This window comes from Cyprinus carpio, chromosome A16 (genome assembly GCF_018340385.1).
Source record: "Cyprinus carpio isolate SPL01 chromosome A16, ASM1834038v1, whole genome shotgun sequence".
NCBI lineage: Eukaryota > Metazoa > Chordata > Actinopteri > Cypriniformes > Cyprinidae > Cyprinus > Cyprinus carpio.
In genome coordinates, this window is record NC_056587.1 from 4,694,110 (window position 1) to 4,701,617 (window position 7,508).

Here is a 7,508-nt window from a genome sequence, read left to right on the forward strand (position 1 = left end):
GATTTTTTTTTTTCTATGTTTTTAATGAATTATCTTCCGCTCAACAAGCCTGCATTATTCATTAGTAATGTGTATATATATATATATATATATATATATATATATATATATATATATATATATATATATATATATATATATATATATATATATATTGTATTGTGTGAGGATTTGAACCGATAGGTTCACTTTGCACACTATACAAAAACTATAACTCTAGACATCAAACACACATACAAAGAGTTTTCATGTCTTATCTTGCCAAGAGCAAAAGTGAGTCAGAATTGCCCCTGGTGCCCCCTGAAAACAAATAGGTTCTTGATGCTCTTGGACACAGGTGGCTATCTGTAGATCTCACATCTGCATCTGAAACCAGGTCACAGTGTGAGACAGAGAGGAGGCGGACAAGATGACAGTCAGACTGACATTAAAAGAGGGAGGAAGACCAGAGGGAAGGGTGAAAGTGAGGGTCCAGCCACAGTGTTGCTATATTGGGACAGGGGTGTAAGGAGCGGTGTTAGGACATAACACTAACCCACTAACATCCAGAGAACAGGAATGAGACAGAGTCCAGGAGGTGATGCGAAGGGAAGGAGAGGATGAAAGGAAGAGGGAGGGAACGGGACAGCAAGTAAAAGGTTGAAGGTCTAATTATGTAAAATGTAGGTTATTAGTCTCCTGATGGGGACACTGTGAGAAAATTAATTAACAATTATAATTAGCAAGATTGTTAGAGAGCAAAACGGTGTCATTGGACAGGTATGTGTATGGAGACTTAGGTGTGTGTGTGTGTGTTGCTGTCATTGAGAGGTAGGGTGTGTAGGTCAGCATGTTTTATATCTTAATTTCAGATAAAGGCACATGCTGCAGCAATGATTTCAGAGCTTCAATGTCTAATGCCTGCAGTGATAAATCAATGACAGCTTCATGTCTCTGGTCATGCTGTAATAGCATAATAATGCAGAATATAGATGAACTTAACAAAGGACCTGTGCACTTATCTATAGTCATCTATATTGTTATGTGTAAAGGAGAAATTCTTGCATTTAAAGGGAAAGTTAACCCTAAAAAAAAAAAATCACATATTATTTATTGATCCCCATGTTGTACAAAACCTGTGACCTTCTTAATCTGTGGAATACAAAAGGATTATATTGAAAAAATTGTACTGGTCACTTTGTTCCATGCAATTACAATGAAATCTTCAAAAAAGGTAAAAGCGCCTTAAAAGTATCATAAAAGAGAGCCATATAACTCATTTGCTTTATTCTAAATCATCTAAAGCCATACAACAAGCTTTGTGTGTGGAACAGTCCAAAATTTTAGACCAAAAGATTTGTTCTAGCGCTACTTGTTTCCGCCACAGAATAAATGAATAAAAAGGTAAATGTGACTTTTTATCTCACACTTCTATTTTTTTTCTTAGAAATTGCAAGAAAAAAAGTCAGAAATGTGAGATAAATACTAAGTCAGAATTTATCCAATGCCAGAAACAAGCTTCCATAGTTAACAGCTCATTGGAGGAGAACATCATCAGTGAAGAACAGTAGTTACACAATGCTTGTGTATGAATTCAGAAGAATGTGAATATAGTGCACATGTCATGTGGACCACTTTTATGATACTTCATGATGTGCCCTGTTTTATGCTTGAAGAAACTATCACAGAAGTTCTTATGGTTTCCATTACAAATACCATTACAAGCATTACAAGCCATAAACTGTTAACCATTAAAATAATTATCTAATGGTTTCCAGGAGCAGTGTTGCCAAGTTTGCGGTTTTCAAGTGGAATTGGGCTATTTGTGTTGTTGCCATGGTTTAAAGGTTTGACACATTGCATAAATTTGTAACCATGATTTTAAAAATTAATAAAATAAAAATTGAGGATTCTTTTATATAGTGCAAAAGAATAAATTTAAAAAATACATTTTGGAAATGGCAAATGTTGAGTTTTGATATTTGTATAGGGTTTTGGGGCTTGTATTGGGCTATTTTGTATATGTCCCTTGGGCTGGTTTTATTATATAGATCTGGCAACCCTGTCTAGTATGTTCTGGCATGAAAAGAAAGCAACAGAGACCCACAGGGACCATTACAGTTTCTATTTAAACCAATACAATTCCTATTCAAACCATTTAAACCATCATGAATTGTTTGAGGATTTCTATTGGATTTATTTATTTATTTTATTTATTTTTTTTCAACAATGAGCCCCAGTCTATATTCATTGCAATTGCAGAGGAAAAAGCAACAAAGTGTATCTTTTTGAGGGTGAGTAAATGATGACACAATTTTCATTTTTGGGTGGACTGCCCCATTAATAAAAGAAGATGCATTGCAATACCGGGCTTCTGTAGTGTAATAAGACTGTAAAAATGAATAATAAAAGGACAAACTAGTCAAGAAATTATTTGTGCAGATAGAATGAAAAGGTGATGGAAAAGAGGACAAAACAATTTTCACCTCTAAACACGTGAACAGCATATTTGTTGATGTGCGGTGCCACAGTATGGCAGGCTTTCAATTTCATGTTAAAAACATGGCCATGAGGCAAATCACAGATATGTATCATGTTTAACCTTTTCATACCTGTCATTTTTTAAAGGGGAGCGTTTCATCATCACCTTAGAACAAACATCCAAACAATGTCACATAACAAGAAAGACACAAAACTTCTCACGATTTTCTCACCTCAGAGGGGTATATACTGTAGGCAATCACAGCAACAATAGTCTTACTAATTATGCATTTTTTCTTTGCCATCGAAAATAGTTGCAAACAAATACTATAATATATTGAGTTGACAGATATTGCAAAAAAAAATTGCGTATATGGGCACAAAATTTCTTTTTCAGATTATAATTCCATCCAGTCAGAAGATATCAAACATATTTTGAGTGATTATTTTTCTTTTTAAACATTTTGTATTAAATTCTAGCAAAGATGTACATGATTCTGTGTGAGTTGTTTTTGGAACGACCTGAAAGTCTGGTTGTGTGTGATTCTCGGTCGTATGGCATATAATGTCCAGTTTTTCCTTTGTAACTATTTACAAAATCTTAAAGTATATGATACCTACAGTATTGTTATGAAATGTTGCATAGTGCATTCCAGCCTTTCCACTGTACTATTTCTCTTTGTTTTTCTATGTAAAGGGACCATGCACAGAAAATTTATTTTTTTGCATTTAAAAGAGTGCAGCACAGGGCAGTGCAAAGAGAAAATTTTACTTTTAACTTTTAACTTCAGTGACACATTTCTAAATGAATCCGTGACTGTATTTGAAATCATGCCCTATACAGTCATTCACTATTCCCTTATTAGTCCACTAATAAAGTCCACTTTAAGGAGTCAATGAAAACAAGTATGTAATTCATACATAGTGTGTTGAAAAAACTTGTTAGTAGTAGGATTTCATTATGTGCAACCCCCACAGTGCATGTATATACTGTATATATGTATATATATTCTCCAGCAGATAGCTGTTGAACACATAGGTTGTACACTTGTTACTGCTTTATGGGACTTTATGAGTGCACTTGATAATGTTCAGTATGGATTTGGACATCACTACAAATGGCTGTTCCATATAAATTCAAATAGTGCACTAAATAAAGTTATAGGAAGTGATTTCAAACACAGCAAGTGTTTATTTGAAAAAATTGGTTGAATGAATGATTCAATGAATCACATATAAATTTTGTTTAAAACCAGATTTATTTCACATTGTGTGTGTGTATGTACAGTGTATATATATATATATATATATATATATATATATATATATATATATATATACATATACGCGCGCGCACACACACACACACACACACACAAATCAATTTCCTTGTGTTATTTTGGTAGAATGCAGCCGAAATTACAAGAGCAGCGGTCATGCTGTGGACACAGGGAGGAATATTTCACAGCACAATCTCTGCCTGGTTTACAATGCCCTGCTCCTGCTCGTAAAAATGAACTATGTCAATGCTGAGTGGAAATACATTACTGCCATAAAGCACTCTACCACGCCCGCAGTACTCTGGGAACACACCTCTCTCACATAGAACAAGAGAGAGAGACTGTTTTGTTACTGATTAGTTGCTAAAAAGGAGAGGGGCCGTGATAAAATGGAACAAAGGCAATAGTCACTGACTGTCTGGAGGCTTGTTAGGGACAGAGGGAAGGTAGTTCAGAGTTGGAGACATTCATAACTCAAACACCTTCAGAAAGCCCATACAAATCCTTCATTACCTCTTTGGGGCCATAATTGTGTTAAAATTACTATGTTACACACATAGAAAAATTGTTCAAACAGATCTGTGTTAGAGATGCTGTCACAGTGCATTTCAACAGTAAAATACCCCAGTAAACACAAAACCAGCATAATTTAATTCATCAGTGTAGATGACTGTAAAATAACCCTTACCTATTTGCATTTTTATTTGCCAATATTTCCATTTTTTGCTGACTGAACCTTTTCAATTCTGACTGCATAATACCCCTATAAGCCCCAGCATTTCAGAGCTAATTTCTTCCTCTTAGTTTGCTGATAAAGTTTGAGGCATTTAAATCCAGAGACACTGATAACACAGGCACTTTTGCTTCAGGCACAAAAGCAGTGTTAAACTAACCTGAAACATGGCAGCCTATTTTCCAAAAAAGCACTGCATTCATTAAATCATCAGTGAGTCACTGACACCTCCTGTGTGACTTTCGACAGATATGAGGATGATGAGGCTGTCTAAATGAGTCTGAGGAATGGCAGGAGGATATTAATAACTTCCTTTTACAGGATTTTCCTTAAACTTTTGCAGGCTTGCTGTAGTGATTCTCATCTGAAAGGTTTTCATGAATGTGCAGATTCAAATCTGAGAAGTACATTTATACACTTGATTTGATGCGTGCACCCGTACGCTCTCCTGAAAAAAGATTAAATGAGCCATATTTCACATTTTTGTAGTAATTATTTTTTCTCCGAGTTCCACTAGTCAAGGTTTCTTACACCAAAAGCAGTCATTATGTAGTTTTACACCATTTTTCACCCTTTCAGTATTATTATTGGCTAGTCTATTTTTGTTACTATGCCTTTAAGACTTTTATATGTATATGACTTATGTACTAACATAGTCCACACTATTATGCAGGCCAGTTTGCTCAGTACTAATTAGATATTAATGACACTGTAAACATAACAATATATTGAACTTTAATTGAAATTCACAATCTTAATGTCCTTTATATTTATATATTATAAATATTTCATATTTCCAAAGGGTCAGATATTGAGTCCTTGGCATGCTCTAGTTAGTCCCCTCTTGTAGATGTTATAAGTACATCATTCTACTTCCAAAAAGCATCTCTCCTTATTGACGTTCAAAAATGGCAGTGTATTATATAAATATTTAATTATATTATAGTAGATATTTTGTCAGTGCCCATTTTCTTTGGAATGATCTTAAAAGCATGAAATGGACTTGTATTTATCCCTGTCTGCTGCCTTTGGCGTCACAGCTCATATACAGACAGGACAGTCATTAGTAAATAGCTTGGGACTATGGCATCAATCGATCAGCATTGTCATTACATCATTTTCCTGTGGCTGATCAGTCACATGGCATTTATAGCTCAGATGATTTGCTTGAAAACCTCTATCTATTGCAATTAAAGACCTCCTTGATTATTTCAAATATACTTTATACAATGTGACTATTTCAAAATTGTTAGTCAGTGTTTACTTTAAAGGAATGATTCATTTAAAAATGAAAATGTTAATTTTTCATCCTGAGGCCATCCAAGATGTAGATCTAGAGTTTGTTTCTTCATCGGAAGAAACTTTGCATTACATCACTTGCTTACTAATGGATCCTCTGCAGTGAATGGGTGCCGTCAGAATGAGAGTACAAACAGCTGATAAAAACATCGTAATAATCCACAAGTGACCCCTACAAATCAATAAACATCTTGTGAAGCAAAAAGCTGCAAGTTTGTAAGAAATACATACACCATTAAAATCTCACCAAAATAAGAGTCCTCTATCCATAATATTTCTTTCTCTAGTGTAAAAAGTCACCTCATCTGATTCAGGAGAGAAATATGCACAAGCACCATTTACAGGCAAAAACAGTTCTAAACAAATATCTTGGTGAATTTTGATGGGAGAGGACAACAGCAGATGGAGAACGTGTTTTTATGGATTCTGGACAGGTTTTTTAAAGTTAAAATGCCTTAATGTTTATTTATTTATTTTTATTACAGACATGCATTATTGTGATGTTTTTGTCAGCTGTTTGGACTCTCATTCTGACAGCACCCATTCACTACAGAGAAACAACTGGTGAGCAAACAAGTAGTTATACACCCATCAAGAAGCCAAACACACACATATTGTAGTAAAACCAGCAGCTTTCTTTATTTCCAGCTCGTTGATCTTAACTGCAGGGTGGATTTGTTAGGAACACTCATATAACCGCTGATGAAATTCAGCCATCCCAGCTGAGGGCACTGTCTGGCCAACTAATCACTCTAATTTGCTTAATTACTAAATTAGTTACTCAGGTATAACAAGTTGGAACATGCCATGCATACCCCTCAAGAATCCAGATAAATGAAGGTCAAAAGAGTAAAGATCTATCCATTTCAGCCTTCTAAACCACAAGCCGCTTTGTTGTGTCGTAACATTTGGAAATTCACATCCATCACAGCAACACTGATCTGAATAAATATCTCTTCCAAATAACAGAGATTAATTGCTCAAAGGGAAGCTATATTGAACTGGCAGCTATGTGGTCAGAAACCATAAAACGCATAAAAAATTATGCAGCTTTTTTTTGCTTAGGTTTAATTATTTTCTGTGACACCATTGTTCAACCACACCACATAAGTGGCTTTGAGAGCTTTGTGAGCTGCTTATGATATACACTTATGAAATATTTGTTTACAGAAAGATAAAGGTAGATTCAGAGGATTACAACATCAAAGTGCACCTCTTTCTCTCTCTCTACTGTATACAAAGCGGACAGAGTTCATACTGGCCACAAGCCATCAGCTTATTAGTCCTGACATTGCACTAATGAAGAGGGAAAATTCTGCATCCATACAATCACCAGCATTCTTTTTTATCTGCCTCCCCTCTCTTTCTCCCTCGCTCTTTTCCCGACTAGAATCTGACCAATTACATGAATCTATTACAGCAAAATGAAAACATCCAAATGTGCTTGTGTCTGGTCTTGCTTTTCCAACTTTCAAATGAATTAGACACAAATTAAATTTCAGAAGCATTGCTTCTGGAAACCAAAAGACACCAACGGATTGCTTCTGCTTTGCCACAGAAAGGTATTGAACAGTGGCATCTCATAATGATCTCATTTAAATTAAGCATATGCATCTGTTATTGTTATTAACTTTTCATTTTTATTTACTTTAAAAGGATTTTAACTATTTAGGAACTCGGAGCTTGTTTCAGGTGCATACGACAAACAGAGAATCCAACCCCAGTCTGCAGAGAAT